At 41.2% G+C, this 27,660-nt stretch overlaps 1 protein-coding gene across 6 annotated transcripts in view; it reads left to right on the top strand.

The window, feature by feature from the left end:
• The first annotated feature begins 11,031 nt into the window (after nt 1–11,031).
• The window catches only part of SNCAIP (synuclein alpha interacting protein), an 89,487-nt gene continuing 72,858 nt past the window's right edge, over nt 11,032–27,660 (top strand). For 4 of the 6 annotated variants that reach the window (XM_030969315.1, XM_030969309.1, XM_030969312.1 and 1 more), the window contains exon 1: nt 11,032–11,314. The gene's annotated coding sequence lies outside the window, so the exon portion shown is untranslated. Of the gene's footprint in view, nt 11,786–27,660 lie in introns of all 6 variants that reach the window. The other 2 variants (XM_030969314.1, XM_030969310.1) reach the window with 2 other exon arrangements.

The following is a 27,660-nucleotide window of genomic DNA, read 5'->3' as shown; positions in this document are numbered from 1 at the left end:
TAGTTGATGGAATAATTGAAGTTGGTTAGAAGTTAAATTAATTCAGGATGCCCACCAAACACACTATGCTTCCCTAGCACATTTAGTTTCAGCCATTCTGCAATCAGAATGAAGTAGAAACTCAGCTTTAAGTGGCTTGTCTATGTTGTCATTTCTTGCCAGAGTGTTTGTGATTCTGACCGTGAGGGGAAATGCAGGATAAATATGGAGTGAAAGTATGGAAAGGCAGGATTCCATAAATTATACATCAAAATGAAAAGAGCTAAAGTAGGAGAAAGAGATACAAGATGAGTGCTAAATAGATCATGTCTATTAGGAAAATTATCAGGGAAATTAGGTGTGGCAAATAAATTTTTGTTTAATTTCAACAGCAACTATCTGCATAGTTATCTTGGATCAGATGGGGTTATTCTGTTCATGATCTTTTTCCTGATAATAGTCTTACTGAGGTTTGTTTTTGTTTTTCTTTTTTAAAGTTATTTATTCCATACAGGAGAATGACATAAACTAGAAAAAAATAAGAAAATAACGCAAACAGAAGGGATATGTCAAGTCAAGGATACTAAATCTAAAATAGCAGCTGGCTGAGATAATGTTTGGCAAGGAGAAGAACAATGCCAGAGATAGGCACCTCACTGCTGGGTCAGGATTATTTCATGCTCATCTGCATGAAATATTTTATAATTTCCTTTAAGTCAATAAGGCATTGAAAAATCATCCATCAATGCGGGAACATCAACTATTTCTATGCAATGTCACAGCAGACAATTGAGAACAATCTGACACTGGCAACAGTTTTGGATTTTTGTGTAAAGAAACATGTGGAAGAATTCTTCTATTCAAGGTGAGGGGCAGCCTCACCTCGAGTGCTGGGGGCAGTTTTGGGTGTCATAACACAAAAAAGACATTGAGCTGTCAGAGAGGGTCCAAAGGAGGGTAACAAGGATGGTGAAGGGTCTTGGGGTGAAGCCGTGTGTGGAGTGGCTGAGGTGACTTGGTCTGTTCAGCCTGGAGGAGACTGAGGGGAGACCTCATTCCAGTTCTGCAGTTCCCCCATGGTGGCAAGCAGGGAGAGGCACTGATCTTCTTCTCTGTGGTGACAGTGACAGGATTCAGGAGAATGGCATGAAACTCTGTCAGGGGAGATTTTGGTTTGATATCAAGGAAACGTTCTTCACCCAGAGGGTGGCTGGGCACTGGAACAGGCTCCTGAGAGAAGTGGTCACAGCACTAACCTGACAGAGTTTAAGAGGGTTTGGACAATGCTCTCAGGCATATGGTGTGATTTTGGGGGTTATCCTGTGCAGGCCTAGCAGCTGGACTTGACCATCCTTATGGATTCCTTTCAACTCATGATACTCTGTAATTCTGTGAATACATTTTATAATTACTCCATATGGCCTGAAATTCCTTAAAAGAATTTCTGTTGCAGTTAACACTGCTCTGACCTATTTTCTCTCTGAATCTGCTGACTGTGTTCCCAACCCTCTTACATGCCATAATCAAATTCTCACCCAGTCACACTTGACCCAGTAAAATCTTTTCTTAAATGTTTTATGTATTTCTAATTGTGCCTTCCTTTTCCTGCTTTCAGAAATCTTTCCTTTTCTTGTTTTAACCTGTGTTTGGAAAAAAATTATGAAGTCAGCCTGTAATCTTGACAGGTGCTGAGAGTGCAAATTCTACAGCTTTTCTTAAATTGTGTGGCTTCAAATGTAGATGCGGGGTTTTGGCACACATCAGCGTCAGATCACAATTGCTCTTGTTTTGTCTATTTTATCCTTGAAGTTCACAAATACTTTTTAGCTAAGTCACAGTTACCTCAATGATCTCCAGTGCTCAAACTTCCACTTACATTTTATTTTTGCTGATATCATCCTTAAGTGAAAGAACTAACTTCACACCCATAGGACGAGCTCTAAACTTTGCCTTTTCATGCTTCACTATTTAAAACAGACATCCAAAAGCAGCAGCTGGCAAAAAAAACCACTTTGGTATTTTTGGCTGGCCAGGAGACAGCCTGTTTTGGCTAATGGAGGATGACCCATGACCCTGTGAGCCTTCAGGCTTCATTCATAACTGCAATGTACCATACCTGGCCTGGGATCATCTCCCAAAGACTGAGGGATGTGATAGCCTATTGCTGTACAAATTCTGATAGTGTGATAGACACTAGTGATAGTGATAGAGCATCTGAGTAGGTTTCTGGGTTAAACTCTAATTTTTGGTGCAGATTGTCTGAGGTGTTCAATTTGGTCTTGTCAATCACACAAAGGTGTGTGGGGGAAGGAGGGCTGAATAGCTTGGTCTTCATGTTCATCCAAGGCCAGCTCCCACATAATTTCAAGTGACCAAAAGGCATTTCTAGACTATGCCAGCTGATAGTAGCTCCGGAGGAAACATCTGCCAGGTTGGCATATCCCAGTGCCAACCAATCATGCCAGCTTCCAGTTCTTGGACTGGGAGGACAAATTGTTTGTAAGGATCCACCTAGATGCTACTATAAGGCTTCCTTGGAAATTAGGAAATTCTGTTCTAGTAGACTATAAGTTTCAAACCCCTTGGTAATCCTCTCATATTGCTAAGAGTGTAGAAGAAGGAGATGATATAATTTCACATCTTCATTTTCCAAGCTCTCAAGAGGCTAAGTATTCTGGATTTTTTTCTCATTATGCAGGCACACCACAATAACAACCAGTATCTAGAACAATGGAGTTGTCACAAAGTGCAGAGGCTGGTACTTGGATGGTGGCCCATGAGCGGGAAACATGCGGCCAACAGAGATTCAAATAAGTCTGTTTTCTTCTGGAGAAAAAAAAATTGGAACCCATTTCTTTGCCATTTCAAATAACAATAATATATCAAGGGAAAAGACACAAAAGAAAGAGGAGAAACAGAAACAGCTGGAGAAAGAGAAAAATAACACTAGTGTAGTACACAATACTAGTAGGACAAATACAAAGAGAATAGGAATACCATGCAAGATGTGTTACCATTGGCTACTACTATCCTCCTTATGACATATTGGAAGGAAGAAAATAAAAGATCAGAGTTGGAATCTTCACGGGTGTAAATCAACATCATTCTTCTTTGCTTAGAAAAGTTATGACAATTTAGAACAGCTGTTATTCGGCCCATATTGTTTTTAGACTTTTTTTCTGGTCTTATTTTTGTAAATCACAGCAGTGATCACGGGACAGAGGATGGATTGACAATATGAACTGTGAATCCCATGGGGCATGACTGCTGTTTTGAGTTTTCAAAGTCTTTTGAATGCTTAATACAATGCTACTTGAATAACTAACAAAGTTTTCTTTGGCAAAAACCCTATTTGGTATAGAGCAACAAAACGATGCCTTCAAACGATAATTACCAAATTGTGGTATTGCTGGTTAATAATTGCATGTGTGAGTGTTGGGAGAGGGAAAAGTTGATTCTGTGTTGAGAAGTTCTCTCCATGTGGGGAGAACTTGTATTCCAGGTTTAGAGAGTATCCTGAGTTTGGAGGGATTTAGTTTAGACTTCAGTTCTGCTTGTGCTTTGAAAATATGCCCTCTTCCTCATGAAGAACAATATGTTGTTTCTTAATTAGGTTTTGGTCTATTTTACCCACAGTCTTTATCTTCTTGTCAAGGGTATTTACAAAGAGTACCATTGTCCAATATGCCTTTATAATTGTGATTATTTTATGGATTATTTGTTGCAGACAAATAATACTTAGTAGCAACGGCAGAGTAGTACAGAAAAAAGAACATAAATAGTTTTCTCTTTAGTTCCCAATACTTGAAATAGGTATCCGTTATATATCAAAGATGGCAAAGAGATAGGTAATTACAACAGTGGAAGAAAACAACAGTGGGACAGAACACAGAGGAGCCAAAGAAAAATGCTGTCTGAAATAAGCTTGTTAGTAACTGCCTCTATACAAGGTAAGACAAGCAGGTTTTCCTGTGGTTCTGTCCTCTGCTCTGCTCTGGTGAGATTCCCTGCATGCTGCCTCCAGCTTTGGGTCCCTAGCACATCAGCCTGTTGGAGTGAGTCCAGTGCAGGGCCACCAGACTGATCAGAGGGATGCAGCACCTCTCCCACACGGGAAGGCTGAGAGAATTCTGTTTGTTCAGCCTGAAGGAGAGAAGGCTTCAGGGTGACTGAATTGCAGAGCCTTCCCACACCTGAAGAGAGCCTAATGGAGAGGAATGTTTTCCAAGAACATGTATTGACAGGAGAAGGGATAATGGTTTCATATTGAAAGAGAGCAGGTTTGTTTTAGGTATGAGGAAGAAACTCTTTGCTGTGAGGGTGATGAGGCACTGGAACAGGTTGCTCAAAGTGGTTGTGGATGCCCTGTCCCTGGAAATGCTCAAGACTGGGCTGGATGGTCCTGAGCAACATGATCTAGTCGGAGGTGTCCCTGCCCATGGAAGAAACTAGAGGATCTTTGAGGTCCCTTCAAAACCAGTCCATTCTATGATTCTGTGATTGGACAGAAATCAGCCTGAAACCTGATTTCTAAACCTTAAAGCAGTCAGGTTAAGTCAGCTTGAAAATTAACAAGACACCTCCCCTTGTCCAGTAGGAATGTATATAGTAATATGTAAAAATCTTTGATTCTAAATATTAATTATGGTAAAGGAAAACAGAATTCTCCCATGTTTTTCTTTGTTCACAGAACTATTTCCAATCTTACAGATGGAAGCTCAGGCAGACAGGTGGTTTTAGTAAGCTCTAGTAAACACAGATTTGCCAAATAAGAAGTCATGTGAATGGGAATTTTTATTCCTTATGTGAACATTAATGTTCTGAAGCATCTTGTCAGCAACTGAGAAGGTGGAAACTCTCAACATCTGATCACAGCAATGATCAGATGGTACAGGTGACATGGTCTTCTTCCAGGACAAAGCAACACCTTTACTAAAGGTAGCTGTATCCTTGTATTGACGCTCGCACACAAAATGCTTGTACTCAACCATCTGTGTAAATGCCACATTTTTTTGCCATCATCTCTCTCCATATGTTGAAACTCTGATACTATTTTTACCCAAAATAGTGCCTTTGAAAATGAAAAAAGTCTTCTGAGAGGTTAAGAAGGCATCACAATGAGAATGGTCCATAATGGGAGTAGTGTGGCCACTGTCTGCACCTTTACTTTTTTAAGATCCAAAGCAGACCACTGTGTATTCTTATTTGTTGAGCTAACCCAGCAAATGAATCCTCTCTTCTAAGCGAGCTCAGAAGGATAAAGAACTGATGTTTACTTTCCAAGGAATAATTTCGGGGCTAGTTTTAGCTGTCATTGTGTCAAGGTCTTTTCATGTAGGTAGACATGCAGATAGATGTGTGTGTCGGTGTGCAACTGCATGTCTGCACGTGTTGCCTGAGATTCAGTAAGACAAGAGAACAGGAAGCAGCCTCCTCTCTAACTGCTTAGAAACACTTTGTTTTCCTCTGTGTCCCTGAGTTCCCTCCACAAAGAGTTATTGTAGAACACAATTCAGCAGAGAAGTAACAGGCCCCAATACACTGGTCAACCCCCAAAGTCGAAGCTTTTCTGCCCTAAGTTTATAATGGGAATTTGCCTTCCTTTTAGGCTTTTAGTACAGTCAGCTGGTTTACAGAGTGTTTTCTCTAGAGTGTTTTTTAATCATTATTTTAGCAATTACTTAAAGACTGTTTGAAATGTCTTGCTTTGATCTAATTCAGGAAATAGAGTCTTCTGCCAAGGGATTGACAGTAAGCACAGATTTTAAACTTTCTCAAAATAATGTTATTAATTGGGGCATCTTCAAAACAGTCAAATCAGTAGTGGTGTACTGGTTAAAGCTATAAAGTTTTTTATTAATTCACAGGGTTGCTGTGACCGGAATTCACTTCTGGCTCTTACAATAAGTTTATGGCAGTACAGATTTTGCTTGAGGCTCAAGTGAAACATAATATTTGGTCTTAATCCAAGTTAATGTGTTCCCCAGTCCGGATTTCCTCTAATGACTCATTCATACCCCTAATGAATTGAAAAGGATATGTGTAAATTGACATTGAACCCAAACTCCAAGGCTTTTGACTTTTTATCTTATCTCTGGATTGGCACCATACAACATCTTTATATTCTAATCACATTAAAAAAAACAACTATTTTTCCTTGTTTTTCTTGCCTAATGAGGTCATATCACAGAATGTGTGTCATATATACAGGATGGGAGAAAACTGGAGTGGAATTCTGGACAGCCAACCCTACGTATTCCCAGTATAAAACAGTAGCCAAGTAATCCCACAAAGCTCTAATGCTGTAAGATAATGCAAAAACCGGTCGGGTTCAGCTGCTTTGTGGGATCTGCTTCTGTGCATGCTCTCATCCTCTGAAGAGTGCAAATTCACCCACCCCTTAAACAGGAGCATTTCCCTAGCAAGTGATCTGACTTCAGCATGGGAGGGAGAAGGAGCTACACCAGGGCAGTTAAGAAGCAGACATGTAATCCCTTGCTACAAATTCTGTCTTTCCTTGTGGCAACTTGCTAATGTGGCCATATTCAAAGGTGATCTTGGTACATAAAGCAGAAGAACAATGAAAGAAAAAAAAAAAAAGAGAAAGATTTATAATTATCTGTAATTTGTTGTGAGGATCACATTTAGAAGCTTTCCAATTTGCCAAAATTAATTTTCAGAATGAAAATCTGTGATGTCAAATATTCACAAATTCAAAGCTGTGGGCTTGTATTACCGTCAAAATATCAGGGAACGTTTAAGAAATCCTTTATAATCTGTCCAAAAAATTTTTGGAAGGGGGCTTGAAAACATACTGTAAATACATAGATGTTGTGGGAAGAAAACCTATGAGAATGGACAGCTTCCTATTTATATTTGGCAAAGTCAGAATCTCAAAACTCAAGCAAGCTGAATGAGAAGATGAACAAAGCATATATAATTTAACAGTGAAGCTAATGCTCTATTACAACAACATTGTTAGGAGTATAGTAATCAAGATTAGATCACTTTCTGAAAAACATTCTCTAGTTCAACCAGGAATTGTGGGGCTTTATGCCAGAAATCATAGTAGCTGTTTATGGTAATTGTCCCTGACCTTTTGATGCAGTAATGCCATGTACTAGCTTTCCAACCATACATACTATGTTCAGTTCTTCTGCACAGCTGCGCCAAATGTGTGAGCAGGACCTTGGATGTCACATTGTGAAATTCTCTGTGTGATTTATCCAGCAGAATAGATCAAATAAATAAGCATTTAATAAAGCCCAGGCTTGAGTCTCCTCTCCGCCCACGGTGGTGCCAACTAAATGGCCTCTTAAGATTGCAGAAAATACTTTCTGCCCAATCCCAGAAATAAAGCTATATGCACTGAAAGATGGTTTTGAACTAATTATTTCTGGTTTTGTAAGCCTCTCTCTTCTTATAGATGAGGAAACAATCTGCATTCTTTTCAAGACAAACTCTTGCTTTCTGAATTCTCCTGATGTGAGATTGGCCCACTGTGGGCTAACAGATCAGGTTCAGGCATTACAAGCACTGAAAACAATGCAAAAACACAGCAGAAAAATAATTGTTTTATTGCAGTCCTAGCTATGTAGTCTCAATTTTCCTTCAGATGTAGCAGTTCTATGAATCTCAGATGGTCAACTTCTCATCAGCATATGTGTGTATGTGTTTGTCATAATCAAGGTGAAACAGTAAGTCATTACTTCTAGCAGTCTATGAAATATTGTCATCATTTTCTCAGCCTAAGAGAATTGTGCCTATACCATTATTTACTATATTCCTATGTGCTACTAAGAATTAAAATGGTTTTTCCAAATTGAGCAAAATATTTTATATATTTATGGCAGGGTAGACCGAAGGTGAGAAAAATTAAGAATGATGCTTTTCGAGAGTTAGATGCAAGGTTGACATGATCTGTCACCTGTTTACATCCACTCAGGATCTGAAAGGTGAGTGAATTGGACTCACTCTTCTGAAATCAGCGGATTAATTCTGTCATGCTCCAAAAATGCTCTTACTGATTCTCAAAGCTAAATGTGTTTTTAATTTTTTTTCTTTCAGAGAACATCTAAGTGCCCTGATGACTGCCCTGAATGACTGAGTCATCATGGTTCATAATCTGACTGAACTAAAGCTTGTTCTCTGTTATTTCAGGAGATACTCTTACACTGTAATTGCTAGGTTTTGCTAATATGATACGCTTGGTGATGTTCCTTGGTGGAGATACTATACATCAGCAGTCCTAGGTCACCATGTGGAAGCTCACAGGCTGCCTGTATGTATTCATTACATAAAGTCCCTAAGGTTACCCACTGTTAGAGTTACCTGCACAATACTGATTAGCCTTTTCCGGCCTTAATGCTCTGGAAAAGATGGCAATATACTGTATGTTGCTGGGCTCATCTCTTCTAGGCTTCTGCTGCCTCCTTTCTGTTCCTGCCTACCTTTTGCTTCACAAGGCTGCTGCACATATCAAGGAACAAATACAGAGACACTACCATTGGTCCTGCATAGGAATAGAAAAATCTCCTGCAGGAAATGTCTCCATGGGCTTTGTGCCATAAATATAATGTGGTCATGTCTTCATGAGCAACATCACCAAGAACCAACTTTTAAATCTCAAACTCATCTATCAGAAGAATTTCAAAAGTAATGGAAGGTTTTGTCTTGTGTTTATTAAAGTCCGCGTATGTGACCACTGACGGATGCTGCGATTGCTGCTGACTGCCATGGGCCCTTGGTGTGGACCAGTCTGCTCTCACGTGCATCCTGCCATACTCTGCAGCTGACACAAGTACTGGCCTTGGCTTCACCACGTAGGAATACTGAGGTTCAACAAGCCACTAAATGATCCTGCAGAGACATACTAGAAAAACAACAGGCAACGTATTTTTTAATCACTTTACTCCATTTGGAATAGGATTATCAATGACAAGCTTTTTATTATTTCAGCAAATGTTTGTATCTGCACCCATAGCAAGAAGAGAGCTGACATTCTGTGATTTTATTTTAGACAAAAAATACTGATGGGGCCATATAACTGGCAGTAAAAATCCATCCTGAAGTTCTTAAAAGAACTGAAGCCGTGTATCATAATTTAAGGTTTTTTTACAGTCATACAGCATAATCAGCACTTCTTATTTAAACAGTATTTTCAGCAATGATTTCAGAAGTACATACACAAACAGGGTTATCAGTACTAACTGAGACACTAATATATAACACATACAAAGACACTTGGCAAGCTTTTATCTTACAAATTGTATTTGCATATGAATGGTATTTATGGACTCTAAATTAAAATAAGATTTTTTTGGTTTTGTTTTTTCATCAACACTGTTTGTCAGACAGGTCATACTCCTATATGACACTGTATTCTGGAGCTGACCTGCATTCCTTTCAAACCATTTAATCACACACAGCTGACCAACATTCCTGGATAAAACCACCTAATCAAGGGCATTACAAATACCCCAAATGGTTACTAATCTCTATATATGTACAAGTGTGAAATGTGCAGTATCCAAATATCCTTTTCCTAAAAGTGAATTCCATAAAAGCAGAAGACCTGTCCAAAGCACTCCTTTCTCCATGTTCAATATGCCCAGGTGGTTAAGATCCTATTGCACCACATAGTTGTCTTTGCACATAAACACTAGAATCCATCACTGTAATTCATATTCAATTTGTTTTCTACACATCTTAAAAATGTAATTTAAAAAGAAAGAAATATAACAGCTTTCCACTTCTGGGCAAGTATGTTGAATAAGCTGAAAATGCATAATGCTGCAGCTCCTAGATAGTTCAAGTAATGTATCATGGAGGACTGTATTTCCTTTCATGTCCATGTTGCTGGGCTCAGATGACAAGTTTCTCAAGGTTGTTAGTCTGATGACTTTGTCTCAGGACTAAGCAGAACTAAAAGGAGGTGAGGAGGGGAGTTTAGGCACTTTCACTAGGAATCCCTACAGGAGAAACAGAGACCTACTTAGCTGGAGACTAGAGCATTTTCCCCATTTCCAGAGACACTCGTCCAGAGCAGTGCTACTTGCTGACTGATGTGGGCATGCTTGTGGTAGTGCTGAGCGTGCTCTGTGGGCAGTAGTTTTCCACAATGCCAAAGGAGCATAAATTCACTTAAATTTCCTATATGCGTCTCTCGGGCTTTTGCACTCCTCACTCATCCAAGCAAATGAAATTTAAGATGCTCTGTGTTTGAAAGGTAAAAGCACACAAAAGCAATGGAAGGTGGAAAGGTATATAAAGGGATACACTTTAAGACACAGGATGGAAAATGTGCCTATGAAAAGCAAGTGGGAAACAAACCAGGCTAAATCACAAAGAGGAAAACCCAGCCAAAGGGTTCACTTTTCTGCTCTCGTCGTGCTGCCATCGGATGCCTGCGTGGCAGGGCGCTACTCGGGCTAACCTGCTTCGTGCACCCACCAGCCCTGCAGTGCCTGAGGGACAGCCGGCAGGTTTCTGTCCGGCTCACCAAGCACCTGCAGCGGCGGGATGCAGAGGCACCTTTAGCAGCACTGTCTGAGAAAGCGCTGGCTCCTTGCGAGGCAGGAGGGACCAGCTCGATGGGAAGGCCTGCAAGGACGCCACCGCCCCTGACCTCGTGAACCTGTGAACAAGAGCGAAGCAGCGAGGCTTTCCAGGTTTTATAGCAGATTTAAAAAAAAAAAAATCCACCCCAACCCCACGGAGTTTTATTTTAAACAGATGCGAGCGGATTGAACTCAGCATTTTCAGGCTCGAGCTCTGCATTTCCATTATTTGTAGCGCAGCGGCGTACCACGCGCTTCGCACTGGTCACGCCGGAGCAGCGTTTTCAGACGCCGCGGGCAATCGCTCCCGACGCGCGCGGGACCCGCGGGCGGCGTGGCGGGGCGGCGTGGCGGGGCGGCGGCTCCGGGGCAACTCCGCAGCCGTGGGCCGGGCGCGCCGCTCCCGCCGCCTCAGCGCGGGGTCCCGCGCAGCCCCCGCGCCCCCGCCCCGCGCCGCCGGTCACGTGGCAGCGCCCCCCGCATTGTGACGCAGCAGGGCCGGGCGGAGCCGCCCCCTCCCCTCGCTCCCTCCGTCCCTCGCTCCCTCCTTCCCTCTCCCTCTCCTCCTCCTCCTCCCGCTCCTGCCGGCCGCTGCCCGGTGGCAGGGCAGGGGCGGAGGGCGGGGCGGCAGGAGCCGGGCCGCTGCCTGAGCGCTGCCTGCACCGGCGGGGAGTGGCGGGGGGCGGCAGCCGAGAGGCGGCACCTGGGTCCTTCCCCCGTCTCCATCACCCCGGCCGCCGTGGAACGGCCGCGGCCGAGCGGAGCGCAGGGGTGAGGTGAGCCGAGCGGAGCGGAGAGGAGCGGATGCGGGCTTTGTTGCCGCCGACAGCGCTGCCCCCGGATCGGTGGGAGAGGGGGCGCGGAGCCGAGCCCGGGCTGCCCCGCGGGTGGCGCTGGAGGCGCTTCCCCCGCCGAGGCGTCCCTGGGGGCGCGGAGCGGGGCTGCCGGGCGGCGGGAGACGCGGGCGGCGGGCGGGAGCCGGGGGCGAGCCCCGGCCCCCGCCAGCCCGCCCCGGGGAAGTGCTTTCCGCATGAAATCAGGGCTGAGCGCGGGGGGTTTCGCTGGGGCTGAGCACGTACGTGATGTCAGCCGCGCGAAGTGCCGCCGCGAAGCCCGGGTCGCGCAGTGACACTCGCCCCCAGCGCGGATCTGCCGCTGCTCTGCTCGGAGCCGGGAGCCCGGGCGGGCACCCCGCCGTCGGCACCCTCCTGTCCCGCCGGGCAAGCCGAAATCTGGAAGAAAATCAAGTAGGAGTTGCATGTTTGTAACTGTGGGGAAACAAATGCCAAGTTGTCTGGTAGAAACATGCTCCAAGGCTTATACTTGGGTCAGTCCAAAATCGTGTTTGTGCAGCAGCGGGGATCAAACCTTTTTCCTACCTGCATCAATGAGTGCTTTATGTGAGCAGATGTAATTTATATTAAGAAGAGCTCGAGGATCAGGTTCCGATGGTACTGGATATATAAAGAAGATGGTTGGCTTAAAGCCACATCTGTTACAGAGATATTAATCAGTCACAACTGGTCCTCGAGAAGTCCCCTCACCCCAAAACCCAGCAAAAAACTGCTAGTGCCTGTGTTTTCCATGGAAAATCTTAGCATCTTAGCCTCGTTTTATACCTCAGCATTTCACCAGCAAAAGGTAGCTGAAAAAAATGTTTAAAAAAATAATTCTGAAGCAAATCACTTGACTGTTGGACCCTTTTCTATTATTTAAATGGCTGAAGAAAGATATACAATCATACCACTGGGAAATCAAAATAATTTTATATTTTGTGCAAATAGCACTGGTCCTGCAGCCAGAAATTATCTTGAATGGTGTGCATGCATTTAGCCTTGTGTAACATGCTGTAGCAGACTTTTAATGGTGTCCTGCCCTTACTGAATTTAGGAGTTATGTGCACTGCATGTGCTTCCAGCGAGCCATAAAAAGCATGACCTGTTGCCTTAATACCACCCATAAACATGAGATTCTTCACCCTAAAATCCTCTGCAGCTCGCTCATGTGTGAGCTCATGGTTGATGAACTTGGTAAACCACTTCAGTCTTCAGATTGCTAAGCCTGCAAATATGCCGTGTGGAATACTGGAGCCATATTTTGAAGAACTGGCAGGTAAGCTGAAAAACTGGTTCCAGGAACAGGCTTGGGGTAGGCTCAAGAGGTAGTTCAAACAAAATGAGAAGCACTTTTCATCTGAAAGAAACCATTAGAATTTGACCTGTTCAGTAGTCAAAGAGACATTTGCCTCATCACTATAGGCAATTTGCCTGTAATGAAAAGGCTCCCTTTGTAAGGGGTATGTGGTATAAAGCTTGACTTGTGCAGACAGGCCTGCAGACTGTATTTTGCTGAATACAGTCACTTACACTGTCTTAACTGGCAATTCACTTACTTTTCAGGTCTTTGTGATTTCTGGTCTGTGTCACTGATTCAGTGGGCTGCGGAAAGCACGTGTGTGACTTGCAGCTTGTAGAAAAAGTGACTAAAAGAAAACTGCATCAGAGTATTGGCCCAGTGTAGAGTTAACCTCGAAATTCAAGGAGACCGGTTAAAAAAAATTTCCTTCTTTATTGAGCAAGCAGTCCAGTGCAGGCTACTCAAAATGCTTTTAAAGTGTCATTTTGGAACAAGGAGCTGGATAGTCTTTCGAGTAAGGAAGTTCTGCAGAAGATAGTAGGATACATTAGCTAGAAGCTGCTCGTCTTAATATCTCTTTCTGTAATGACAGCAACATGGAAAGTAAGTATGTCATGAGTTCTTTGGGGCCAGCTTCCATGTTTACAAAGAGCTGCATGTAAAATTAGACTGCTTGGACTAGGTGACTGAAGGTACCCTTGAAGATTTAGTCCCTTCACAGAGTACTGTTAATCAGTGATAAGTCACTTTTTTTGTAATCGCAAAACCACGATGCCAAATATTAGGTATTTTGTAACTGTTTCTTGACTGGGCATCAACAGAGCTTGAAAAACTATGAAGTGTTCCTCTGCTTCCCAATTGTCCATTTTTCTTGGCAGCTGAAATCTGTTCCTATCTGGACTCCATAGGTGCAAGAAGTGTTCATCCCACACACACCTGAGGTGGAATACCACCTGCATTGGCACAGCTCTCTTTCTCACAGTGCTCTTCCAGGATGTCTCGGACCTGTACCTAATTCCTCAGCAGCTCCGTCCTTGGATGCTTGTCTGATTAGAAGCAGGAAGGGGGAAGCATGACAGCCCCGCTGCAGCTGCTGTAGCTTCTCTCTTCTGAAATGGAGACACACAAGTAGTGCTGCCTCCACGTGCCGGATATGCCAGCAAGAAACGGGGAGCAGACAGCTAGAGGCAGCCCCGTGGGGTGGCTCATCTGTCACAGAAAGCAGCACAAAAGTCCTGTTGACACTGGTGCAGGGATGATGGTCCTTGTGACATAGTTTGGTGCCTTGAAGTGGTGATGCTGCACCTCATGAGCACAAAGATGTAGTTCAGCAGTCTTGTGGGATGCAGCCAGTTATGTCCCTCATCTGGTGTTTAAATGCTTCAGCTGACTAGATGAGGTGTGTAACAAAGCTTTATCTGCACCCTTGTCTGTCTCTGATTGTGTGCGTGAAGCTCCAGCGGCAGCCCATGAATCATGACTAAGGAGGCATGGAACAATTATTTTTTAATTTCAATTTTAGAATAAACCTGCATCTCTTTTCAGGTAGATGTCACGAGGAGAATATTCTCATCCTTCCTTATGCCAATTAAAATTAATGCCAAGTAAAGTTTATATTTTTGTGTTAGTCTGTAAGTAATCTATTTGCCAGTGCTTTACTCTGTGTTGCTTAGCAAATACAGTGTTTTTTTACTGTTGAAATCTGTATGATCACTGTCAAAATGAAAAATATGTTAGAAAAAGTTGAGAAACATTGGATTTTGGAAGGGCAAATAGTAATTCTTTTCAACTCTTGTCTGAATAGGACCATAACTAAACTAAACTGAAGGAAATGGTGCTTAGATAATTGGCAAGAGGACTTGGAGTAGCGTTGTGTCTGAGCTCCCTGTTTTTCTGGCAGATCTGTTGTTTCTCAAAGGAGGTAGAAAAGATAGGCTTACATGAAGCAGGTGCATACTAAACACAAGGGAATTTCTCTTTAAATGCAAATGTGGTTCTACAATAGATTTATATGCGCAATGGAACCATTGGAAACAAGAAGGTAGAACATATGCATCAGATACTTTATTGATTTAAGTCCCTAAGAGAGTTCTAAACAGAGGGGGGGAAATAATTAATTAATTTTTGTGGTAGAAATATTGTACCTGTCTAAGGTGGAACTGTGATTTCATCTTTTACAATAAAGCACCAAGTGATTCAGAGGTCTGAAGGTCTTAGAGTTATCAAAGAAAAGTACGATTCAGCTGCCACAATTTGGCAGTTGGGGCAATCATTCATTAGGTGTGTTTTCTTGTGTGTTAAGGAGTCTTTACAAAAGCTTATTTTGAATATGAATATGGCTGATTTGCACTTCATAAAGAATTACAAAGCAGTGCTTGAAAGTGTATTTTTTCTGGTTAAAACATAGCATAGGTTTGTGAGGTTTACCGTAATCATTTCCTTTTTGGTTTAATTTCCTCCTCAGTTCTTGTTTGCAGTCAGACTGCTGGCATTATTTTTGTTTATACCAGATAAAAAAACATTGTCTAACTTATCTTTTAAACTCAATACAGTGTACTACATGACCTCTTTTTATATATAAATCCTCCCCCTTCTTTCCCCTTCTGTTTTATTGTTACTGAATCAATCTGGAGCTTTCCTTTTAAAATGAAATTCTAATCAGGAACTTAGCACTTCCCTTCAACCCCCCCTATTTTAACCAACTTGTTTACATCTGTGACTAAAAATCAGGCTGTGCTGCATAGCTTTCTTGGAACAGGCTGCCCAGAGAGGTTGGGAAGTCTCTTTCCTGGACCAGCCTGGACATGATCCTGTGCAGCCTGCTGTGGGTGAGCCTGCTTTATTGGAGGATTGGATTCAATGATCTCCAGAGTTCTCTTCCAACCCCTGCCATTCTGTGAATCTGTGATGTGCATGACAGGGGCATGCATGAGATTGTGATTTGGAGCTGTGGTTCTCTACAGGTTATTCATCCATGTAGTTCTTTTGCAGGATCTTGCCATACTGACTGGCCTCTTTTTCTTATAGAATTAGGAAATACCTTCAACTGCTTATGTATGCATGTACATTCCTCATGTTCTCTTTAACTAAAATTCAGATATGAATATTCTGCCTTTTGTATGCTATGCTGTCAGTTCCAGTTGAGTCACAGTAGTAAATTTATGAAGATCCCATGAGCTGCTTTTGAATGGGCTCAAGATTTTAAATACTGAAGTTATCAGCCTGTTGAGACACTTATTTGAATATTTGTAAAAGCTGTCTCCAAGATGCTTTTAAAAGCAAACAAAAAAAAAGGGCCAAACAAAATGAAGCAAAATATATCTCGGAAATATACTGCACACAGAAGCAGAAGAGTGCTAGTAAGGTAAAGAAGCTGTGTTGTTTTCCCTGACCCACATTCTACTGTGCTAAGTATGTGTACTCATTTCTCCTCTTGTTACATGGAAAGAGTCTTCAGTTATGTGTCCAAATTATGTTAATGTCTAGGGTATTACCATTTTGCAAACTCATATGCTGAGGTCTGGATAAAGCACAATATTTGTGGTTGTTGCTAGGACATGGCCAAAAATTTACCTTGAGTTACTGAATGGAATCACCAGGAAAGTGAGTTACACTTACATAATTAATTATTTGCTTCTCATTAACATTGAAACTCTGACAGGCTTGGTGGTGTGACTGCTTCCCTGGGTGAAGAACCTTCACCCTCTGTGTGAAGAACTTTTTCCTAATATCCAGTCTACACTTCCCCTAACACAACTTCAGGCCATTTCCTTGGGCCCTATCACTGCCACCACAGAGAAGAGCTCAGTGCCTGCCCCTCCTCTTCCCCTCACAAGGAAGCTGTAACTGCAGTGAGGTCTCCCCTCAGTCTCCCCTTCTTCAGGCTGAACAGACCAAGTCACCTCAGCCACTCCTCACGCAGCTTCACCCCAAGGCCCTTCACCGTCCTTGTTACCCTCCTTTGGACCCTCTCTAACAGCTCGATGTCTTTTTTGTGTTATGACACCCAAAATTGCCGCCAGTACTTGAGGTGAGGCTGCCCCAGAGCAGAGCAGAGAGGAACAATCCCCTCCCTTGCCAGTCTGGTGATGCTGTGCCTGATGCACCCTAGGATGTGGGGTGTTGCTCTTTTGTTGACAAGAACTGAGAGCAGTTCTTATAAATTCACATTTATAAGGCAGAGGAATTCTTCCATGTTCTTGATGCACCCCAGGATACAGTTGGACCTTTTGGCTGCCAGAGCATACTGTTGACTCATAGTCAACTTGCTCTTGATCCAGACCACCAGATCCTCTTCCATGGGACCTTTCATTCCTTCTCCAGCCTCTCAGTCTGTCCTTACAGCCAGGAGTGCCCTGTTCCAGGTGCAGAGCATGGCTCTTGCGCTTGTTATGCTTCATATGGATGGTGATTGCCCAGCCTTACAATTTGTCAAGGTGTCTGCAGGGCATCTCTTCAATGGAGTCAGTAGCTTCTCCCAGTTGGACTGGTGGAATCTGCTGGAATGGTGCTGCCTGGTGACTGGAGGTTTTGCTGTGTTTGAGTGCTGAGATGCTCAGGTCCAGACAACTAATTGGAGTTCAGCTGTGCACGTGCTCAGGGTTTCCGCAAAGAGACAGGCAGCAGAATGCTTTGCTTATCCCTGCACCCAAAACTTTATGTATTTTACTAGCTTGCTTCTTCCCATGGTAAATTGGCCTGTATGTAATCCCTGCTGCTGTGATCCAATTCCTCCCAAGTCTTTAATTGTCTGAGTCAACATTAGTTCTTGTGTGTCTTTATACTCTCCCGGTAAGGCAGCAAAATATGCTGAAAAACTGCATTCCTTCTTAACTTCTGGTTGTGATTTAGCAAAATGCACACAAAATCTCCTCAGAGTGAATCATTCACTGTGCAGTCAGTTTAAGAACACACGTGGATCCCTTTGGTCATTTGCTGGACAAAAGATAGTAAACCATCCTTGAGAGGATGTCATGGTTTGTTTTTTGTAGCCAGTAGAGGCTAGAGCCAGTGGAGTAGTTGTAGTGTTGCTGCCATGCAGTGAACCGCTGTTGGAGGAGAGGAGGTCCTGAATTTGAAGGATTTTATCAGCTCTGGGTTTCTGCATCACAGTAAGTTCCGCCCTTGTTGGCAGCACTAATAGATAAAGGCATTGGTGTCTTGATGTTCTTCTGAAATTACTGTCGTTGAGTCAGTAGATAGCTAATGTGCCTGCTTGGGTTAAGGGTTCAGAACCCAGCTCTGGCGCTGCTTTGGAATGGAGAGGAATCAGTGCTGTTTACATGTCACAAGGTTTCTCCCAGCTGCCTGTTGAGTGTATGGTGTCCCTTCTGTAGACAGTAAAGCTGAGTGAATTGCTGTCCTTGAAGGTTCAGGTTAATCTGGCCTGACTCTGTAAATCCCCACAGGAGAGGCCAACCAACACATGGTAGGGAGTATTAAGGGAAGTTCTCCACAATTCCAGCTAATGGAATTTAGCAAAATGGACGCTCTCTCCTGCGTATGTTCCTCATCAGGTCCCATATGCTTTACAGTATGCTTCCAGGCTTTTCTTTTTGCAAATGCAGTTTTTAGATGAACATATCTACAGTAGCACTATTTCTGGATGTGTCTACACTGCAGTCGAGTAGTGTGATTGCAGGACATGCAGACAGCTCTGTAATTGCTTTGATCTGTATGTGATGTGAAGACATGCCAGCCTAGACTTAAGAGAGGGCTTTCCAAGCCTTCTGGACAGATTATTAAACCATGTTGAAGTCTGCTTTCATCTGTCTCCACTGCTATTTTTAACTGTCCTCTCTAGATTTGCACTCTTTTGGATATGGCTACACGTGCTGACATAAACTCAGGACTGCATGCCCACTTCATGCCTCCTGCAGCATCACTGGGGGATGCTCTGCGTCTGGGTGCATATCCATTATTCTTTATACTGACATAGTCTGCTTTTCTATGGAGTTTAACTGATTGTCTCACTATTTAATTCCCCTCTGTAAGGAATTATAGGAAGGGCAGAAGAGTGTCAGACTTCTGGCAAATTTCCACTCCAAAAATTAATTTTATAGTCCCTATTCCAAATTTGATTGTTAAGTTCAGCCTTAAAGAACCATCATATACAGGCCATACATTTTTGCAAGTGTTAAAATCCAGATGAGAGACCAGGTTAAAGGAGCTATGTTAGAAAGTGAGCATTTTAAAATGTTCTGTATCAAAACATTGAATCTAGAGCACAATTATGGAGGGAAAAAAAGTGAAATTATATAAATGATAAGAAATATCAGCAATAACAGTAAGGTCACTATAATATATAAAACACAATCCAACTCTGTTAAAAGGATTTGGAATTATTTTTAACAGAAGGATTGTGTATGTTTTTTCAACGTTTCAAGGAAGATCCTTGCACTGCTAGGAATTTCTTGTTTTGGTTTGTGGGGATTTTTTTTTAGTTTATGTAGTAAAGGTTATTTTTGGTTTGTCAGATTAATTGTTAAGTTACTCCATCTGCTTGAAGTCAGTGAACCTTCTTATGAAGGTACTATATTGTGTGAGTAAAGTTTGACAACAGCTATAGTTGCACATCAGATTTTAGTAATTTTTTTTATGCAGAAATTGATTTTCTTTCTGCATTAAAAACCAATCAACCAACCAACCAAAAAAAACCCAAAAACCTGATCTGTATCTAAGGATATAGTCTGAAAATATCTGTCAAGTGTCTAATTCTTGCACTGTGCACTTTCTGTGCTATTTAACAAAGATAAGGGAGAAAACATGGCTTAAAAATTAGAACATAAAAGGATTAGTTAGTGGAATTTTTTTTTCATGCCAAAAAATATTTCACATAAAATCAGTACTGTCAGACAAAGAGGAATACAAAGTAGACTCTTGTTTGTTACTGTGATGTGAGATATGCTGTAGAGGAGTAAGGTGAAACTGAGCTTTTCAGCCTGGTGGAATTCTACAGCTTACTTGTCTGCCAAGAAAATATTTTGTTTCTAGATAAATGGTTAAACTGAAATAAATAAAATATTCTCTTATCTTTCATCAAACAATTCTTTAAAAGTAGTGTTTCTTACTCCTGTCCTTGACACCTTTCTGAGGAAGAAGAACAGCCTTAGTTCACTGGATGCTGCGCAAGAATGCAAGCTAAGCCTGGTTTCTGCCTCACACGGTCTTGAATAAATTATCTAATTCTTTTCACTTATGAGAAGAAAATACAGTAGAGAACTGCAAATTGACACTAGCAACATCTTTTTGTAATATGGCAATCAAACGGTGCCTAATATTTTTGTTATGAAAAGAATAATTCTTTATGTTAAACAGCTCCAGCACCTTCAAACTGTGAGGTTCAGAGTGTGGGACAGAGAGTGGAACATGTACCACTTCTCTGGGCAACCCATTCCAGTGCCTCACCAGTCCCACAAATTAGGATTTGTTCCTAATACCCAAACTAAACTGGGTGTTTTTTAGTTTGAAACGATTGCCTCTGGTTTTATATCCACAAATCATGGTATAAAATGCCTCTCCAGCTTTGCTGTAGGCCTTCTTCAATGAGGTTTCCTCAGAGGCTTCTCCAAGCTGAACAATCCCAATTCTCTCAGAAGACATGTTCTATCCTTTTTATCATCTTCATGGCCCCCTTCTGGGCTTGATACAGAAGGTCCATGCCCTTCCTGTGGTGGGACCCCAGAGCTGGACACTGCAATGGGGTCTCACCAGAGCAGAGCAGAGGGGCAGAATCCCCTCCCTCACCCTGCTGGCCACCCTGCTTTGGATGCAGCCCAGGACATGGTTGGCTCTGTGGGCTGTGAGTGAGCTCTGTGGGCTCTGTGGCCCATGGCTGGGTCATGTCCCGCCTCTCACCCACCTCAAGTCCTTCTCACAGGGCTGCTTTCAATCCCTTCATTCTCCAGCCTGGATTGATACTGGGAATTGCCCCAATCCAGGTGCACCGCTTTGCACTTGATCTTGTTGAACCTCATCTCGAGCCCATGTGCCCTCATCTTGAGCCTGTCCAGGTCCCTTTGGATGACACCCCACCCTTCAGGAGTGTCAGCTGCGCTGTCAGCTTGATGTCATCCTCAGCCTTGCTGAGGAAACAGTTGGTCACGGCGGCCAAGAGCTGGTTTCTCAGAGTTGGTGGAGTCTCTTTCCATCTTTGGAGATACTTGACAGCCACATGGATGCAGTCCTGGGCAGCAGGCTCTAGCTGAGGCATGGGCAAGGGGTTGGACTGGATGATCTCCAGAACTCCTTTCTGTCCTCATCTGTTTTGTGGTTCTGTGCAGCACTGTGAAAAGAAGAAACATTGTTATAATTAATACACACAAGGCCTGTGTATCTGGCTCAGTGATGGTGGCTTTGCATGCTGCTAAGCACAACCCAAAACATGGCATGGCTGTAGCCGGGAAAGATTGTGCTTTCTTATTTAGGTTCTGTTTATTGAGCCTTTTGGTGTCGGGTATATGGGCTAAGTGAACTGCAGTGAGAGCCACCTCCCACTTCTGACAGGGATCAGTACAGTGTGGGGATGTGGACGGATACACAGGAACACCTGTGTGCTCCCATGCGTCTTTCTGGCCCTTCTGCTCTGTTTTTTTGTGGCTTCCTGTAAGCCCCTTTGTTTCCAGCCTCTGGATGGGGATAATAATGCATTCTATCCTGTAATACTGTAAGACTGTGAATGAATTGAGGAGTCTTTGTGAAACACTTGGGCATTACTGATGAGTATCCCTAAAAAAAGCTACGAGGATATCTTCTGCTTGCTATAGGGCTGTGACCATCTAAAAGTTTAAATAAATTTAGACTAGTTAAATGCTGGATGGTGGAACACAGGAAATGAAAATGCACCCCTGATATTTCTGAGTAGTTTGGGTGTGCTTTGTGTGAGACAGATCACCTTTTGCAAAGCATTGAAGTGGGATCCTTCAGTTAGTCCCTGCATCAAAGTCAGTACAAGCAAAGAAATGTGCTCATGCCTAAAGTTTGTAACAGTGTGGGTTTTGATGTAGTGAGGTAGTGAGGTTCATTCTTTAACAAAGTTTCATTATTTTTTAATGAAGGGTTTTAGGAATCTCTGAAGATACTACAAAATTTCAGCTTAAAATAATAGTACTACTTCTACTTGGCATTTCTGCCACCTCATCCCACAGTTTATTACAGCACTAATAGCTACACAGCTGAACAGTAGTGCTGGTTGTATCTGCTACCCATAACATTCCAAACAAATGATATTGGATAGCAGTATTCTGTATAGAATAGCATTATATAGCTTCAGACCTTCAGTTGCAGTCTGTTTCTCAAATGAGAAAATAATGACAGTTTCAGAAGACAGCATTCTGGTTTCAGGGGCATAGATGTCTCTCAGGAATAATGTAGTTGTTTTTCCCTGAATATTCCAGTTTCCACTAAACTATAATGGAAATAAAAGGTTCATTTTTGACAGTGCTTAAATTTACAGTAGTTTGCACTGTTTAATTTTTAAGAAGTTTTGCACACAACATCATAGTCTATGTCAATGGAATAAAGTATGAAAAACTCTACGGTTTCTCTACTGTCCTAATTTTAATTTTATCAGAATGAAAATATTTGCATAGATGTCAGTGGTCAAGTGTCATTTCTAAGTCAGAGGAAAGTTGATGTTTGCAGTAGAAATGATAATATTTTAAAAAATTATTTTCCATGCTTTTTGCTTTAAAAATAAATATAGTAAAAGTAAAACCTGTAATACATGCATATAGTATTTGTCAAATTTATTTTATTCACCACATAGTGTCAAATGAAAGTGGGTTGGTCTGAGTGACAAGGAGTCTGAGTTCTGAGTTTTTTAGTTCAAAGTTTGTTTTTTTGAGTATGAGGTTTGGTTCCTTTGGTCCATGGGCACCATGTGCACAGATATATGCTCTGTGTGACATGCCCTGCATAAGGCTGGCTCACATCCCAAACTGAAGTGTAATGCTGGTTACCCTCTGCTGCCCCTCAGCCCTGACTGCTAATGGAATTCACCTTGTGTCAATGGAAAATTCAGCTTTGGCATTTGGAGTATCAGAATTTGCTAGAGTGTAGCTCTTAGATGTTCTAGTCAGTTTCAGGGCATAAAGGATGGAATTGACAGCCCAAAAATAAAAAAGGAGAGAATAAAAAAGGGTGTAGTTGGAAGACTGTATCCACAGGAAAGTGGTTGCAGAGAAAACAGGCCTCCCACAAGACAGCAGGACAGTGCAGAGGCTTCACACAAATGGTGGATACACTTGGCATATTCTGACCCTTGAAGCAGAGAATCTACTTGCATAGGAGTTTTCTCTTGACTTTAAAGCTCACATGAAGCAAAAAATCATCATGGGGCTGAGTGCAGGATTTTGGCAGGGAAATATAAATAAGGCAAGTTCAAAATTTCTGACTTCAAGTACAGCATTTGAATGCTGCAAACTTAAGAGCAGTGTTTGGCATTAATTCTTTTTAGGATATTTCTAGAAATAATTTAGCAGACCGCTGTGGGGCTACAAGGTGTTGAAATTCAACTGGACTATTACTGAATTTAGGTTGAGTAATTTAAATGGAACAAAGAAAGATGCAAGGAAGTGTTTGAAAAACTCCTTTTACTCATCTGTGTAAAAATAATAATAATTAAAATAACCTCAAACCCTAACATGACCTAACAGATGCTTTCAACATTAAAACTATGTTAAACAAAGATATTTTCAATTGCTTGGTTTTATTGAAACAACACTTATAAATTAAATGTGTTCTTCAGCAAGAAGAAAATGCAGCACAGGAAGATTTATGGGGATGATATACTGATTAAATTGGTTCCATATTTTTCTATGATCGATACCTGAAGAAGATAAAGTGAATAAGGATGCAAAGTACTAAGAAGAGGAACTAAAGTCAGAATTCATGTAACAAAACTTAAGTATCAAATAATATAATTTACTTTAAATTATTGTACTGAGCAAACCCTTATGAAGGATTGCTGCCCCTAGTGCTGCTGCCACTAATTCAGAGAAAGAAGAGAAACCTCAGTTTATGGTTTGAAACCAGAGTGCAATGAGTCACATCTGCTTTATTAAGGATGTTGACACAGAATCCTCCACCTCCCCCTAAACCAAGGCATGATTTGGAAAGGCTGAGCTCTGCTATGCTTGATTTCATCCTAACATAAGTGCTGGAGCCTACATTAGTAGTGGTAGTTGCCATAAGCCTTATGTTGCTCTGTCTTACTTTGGGGCCAAGTATCTGGTTCCTTTTGGATGTGGTTACTAGGGTGTATTATTTTTGGATTTTTACATAAGAACTAGGCTACCAAAAGAAGGCATATTTTTTATTTCTGTAGTTCATGAACTCACAACAGCCCTGCAGATGTTTGATATTCATTGCCTTTGCCAAAAGACTAGAAGTTGTGAGCGCTTTGACAGCACAGTACTTTTCAAATTGTACCTGGAGTAAAAAGTTGTTAAATCAAAGTATCATGGATATTTTTATTTATCAGTTTCTTCTTGAGTTGATTTGGAACCGTATTCAACCATTAATTTCTTGAATGTTCTGCTTAATTCTCCTCAAATGCACATCTCCAAAGTCTTGCTCAAGTAAGTATGAGGGCAGTGTACACACACATTTTCTTCTATGTTGTTTATTTACTTTAACATGTAAAAAGCAGTTACAGTGTTGTAGTAAATGACAGTAAAGTATTGTGCTGCTTTGAGTAGTTCTAGGTGACACATGTGCTTTACGCTTTCAGCCACCATTTAGGATATACTGGTTGAATTTTCATTTTTTCTGTGTATTTCCATGCAGGACATGTAGTGGTTGATGTCTTGAGAAGTGGCATATGGTATGTTACAAAGCCTGATAGGGAATACCGTAGTTAATTCCTTCTTATTTGACGATGTTGCTGAAAGTTAGTTACAGGTCTGTGTTTTCTGTGTGTATGTTAGCAGTGTACTGGTTGTGTAAAATACCTCAGGACACAGGTCAGCTGATTTCCTAGTCCTTGTTTAGCAGCTGCCTCCTGAATTTAAGGGTGTAAGCACTGGCTTTATTGTGGAATGCACTGAACTTGTCACTAATATTCTTTGAAATAATGAAGCAAACTGCAGATAATCTTGACATAAAGTAACACAGCATTTTGTGTCTCTCAGTGTTCCAAGTGACCATGACTTGATCCATGTAAGTCTTTGGTTCGGTCTCAAATCTAGGTTTAATGAAGGATTTACAGAAATGCTGAACAGCACTTGTACTTTCACATGATTGATACAGTGTTCTATATATATTTTACAGTTCTGCATTGTAAATTATTTCATGTTTAAGTATAAAAAACAGATGAAAACCTATAGCTTTAGTGTATTATGTATGCAAAGAAGATGGATATATACACATACATACTCTCTGTACTTGTGATTGTTGAACCTCTGCATATTAAAATGTATTATTCATTTCTGCCAACAGTCATGAGTCAGTGGAAAATAATGGGCGCAATCATTTGAAAAATGCACATTCACTATTTGCTTGTATTCATCTCAAAGTTCAGACTGCAGATGTGTAACCATTCATTTTACTGTTCTCAGTGATGCGTGTAAGCCTCCTGAGGATTCACATTTATGAGCTTCCTGCATTGGCATTGGCAGAACAGAGAGGTAACATGAAATAAAATTTATTTCTGCCATAGAATTTAGTGATATAAGAGGCAGTTATTAAAAAGAATCAACACTCAACCTGATTTTGTTAGTTCAGCTGCTGAATTTCCACTAGTAAAGTAATAAATTCAATTTGCAGTGGACTTTTCCTAGTAATTGCAAACATTGTATGTACATTTTCTCCAGGGAGTCACACTTTAGAATAGCAGTGGGTTTTTTTTCCTGAAATTTTGCAGGAAGTAGGGAAAAAAGATGAATGTCTTTTAAGATTAGTTCGTAAAGAAAGCTTTTCTGGTCAGATTTCACTTCTAAAATGACTGAAGAACAGATTTGTTAAATTCCTGATGTTCCGCTCAATCATAATTTTCTATGGAAAATTATGTCATACATAATCTCCAGATCTATATGTGAATGTATTATTTTAACCTGGGTTTGGTGTTAGCATTGAATTACCAGTACTCAAAACAAACGTATTTGAAGACTCTTTGGCTAGTTCTGCTTAAGAAAATATTTTTAAAGCTCAGAGGAAGTACAATGAACTAGTTACTAGCTGCACAATTTATACTTGAGCCTTTGTACATTCGGTGCTACAAAATATATCAATGGCAGGTTTCCCAGTGTTGTGTATGTTCTGTTTTATTACTGGTTACTCCAGATTCTGCTTTTGGTCTAATTTAACGTTATTCCTGGCTTGATAGGATATATCATTTTTTCCCTTTGTTTCAGTTGCTTTTGTTTTGGTTTAGTCCATTCATTGATCTGACATGCTATATAGTTTTCACCATTCAAAAGCAAAGGAAAAAGCCTTTTCATAGACCCTGACAGAACTGCTTTTTACATGTTGCTGAGATCTTGCAGTTTCAGAGGATGTGTTGATTATGGGGTAGTACAGTGTGATAAATCATAAATTCAATCTTTCTTATGGAACCTTCATAAGAAAATATTGCACTATCAATTCATTGCTGTAATATTGGCTCTTGAAACAGTTTGGAGTTCAAATTAAAAAAGAAAAAAAAAGTCTTTTTTTTCTTATTTTAATAATATTTTAAAATATATTAAGGCTCATGGTTGTGATGGGGAAGAAAGCAAAACCAATATTTTAATTACAGGTATAGGGTAATATAATGTGCCCTAAGTGTATTTTAGATCTCCAGCTGCAACATGGAAAATACAAATTTCATCAGGAACAACAGAAATAAATATTCTTTTCCCATAAATGGAGTGGTTTAAACCAATCAGATCCTTGAAAAATTACAGCACTTGCAAAATATTTTAAAAATAGTTACAGTTACAGTTTTCTAGACATGGGCTTGCAGAATGGTGAAGTAATACATAAACTGCTTTAAGAGAGATGGCTTTCATAAAATTGAGAGAGTAAAAAAATCTCCAGTGGTTTTATTTACATCATTGTAATTCTGTAGAGCAAATGAAGTAATTCTTTTCTTGCTTTGTAAACTAAATCTAGTGTACATTAAAAAAAGAGTTAGTAATAATTGTTTTGCATCCCTCAAACCCTCTGGCATACTTTAAGGTTCCCTGTCCAGGTTGATGGAAGTGGTGATGGTTTGGAGTCAGCACAGCTGCTTATAGAACTTCTACATCATTCACTGGTGAAAGTGGAAGGATAGTCAGTGCTTGCTCTTTTCTAGGCTCAAAGGGAGCTTTTCAAATATCTGAATTGAAAAGTACATATATGTTACAAGTTCACTTAAGTTCATTTTTGGAGACTGGCTGATGCAGCAACTCTGGATTTCAGGTGGGTGATGAATCTTCTACATTAAGAGCAATTCCTGCCTTCTTCAGTGTAAATCTGAATTTTAGGTTCTGTGGTAGATTAGGTAGAGTGAGATATTCTGTAGAATTGCTTGTTACATTCAGTCCTGGTTTCTATATGTACAGAAGTATGCAGTAGTGTGTTTTCTGTCCCAGTGAGACTGCCAGCTGATTCTGAAAGATCTTACTTAGACCTGGCTTTCCTTAAGGAAAGAGCCACTCTCCTCAGCATTAAAGGATTAAGCATTTCTTGCTTAAAAGGTCCTGCTAGGGCTTTAAAGAATTTGTACAAGCATTAACTAACTCTCAGGCAAAAGGAAGGTGCTGTGATCTTGCAGGGAAGAATGTAGCTTCCTAAGTATTTTGGTGATAGGCTCTTTGGATCTATTAGTTAAGGGAGAGATTAGTGTCTTTATCGCTTGCAGCTCTACAGATGTGCCTGATCTCTTGTGGAGGCTCTTTCATAAGCTGCTTAGTAGTTTGTGTGACTCTCCAGTATTTTATGGCTCTGCATGCATTTCTGCAAATCCTCAAAGAACGGCACTGCTACAAAACTCAGTTTTGCTGGTCTGCATTTGTGATGGTGC

The sequence above is a fragment of the Camarhynchus parvulus genome, chromosome Z (genome assembly GCF_901933205.1).
Source record: "Camarhynchus parvulus chromosome Z, STF_HiC, whole genome shotgun sequence".
Taxonomy (NCBI): Eukaryota; Metazoa; Chordata; class Aves; order Passeriformes; family Thraupidae; genus Camarhynchus; species Camarhynchus parvulus.
The sequence above is the reverse complement of the archived record's forward strand: the minus strand, read 5'-3'. Positions and strand labels throughout refer to the sequence as shown.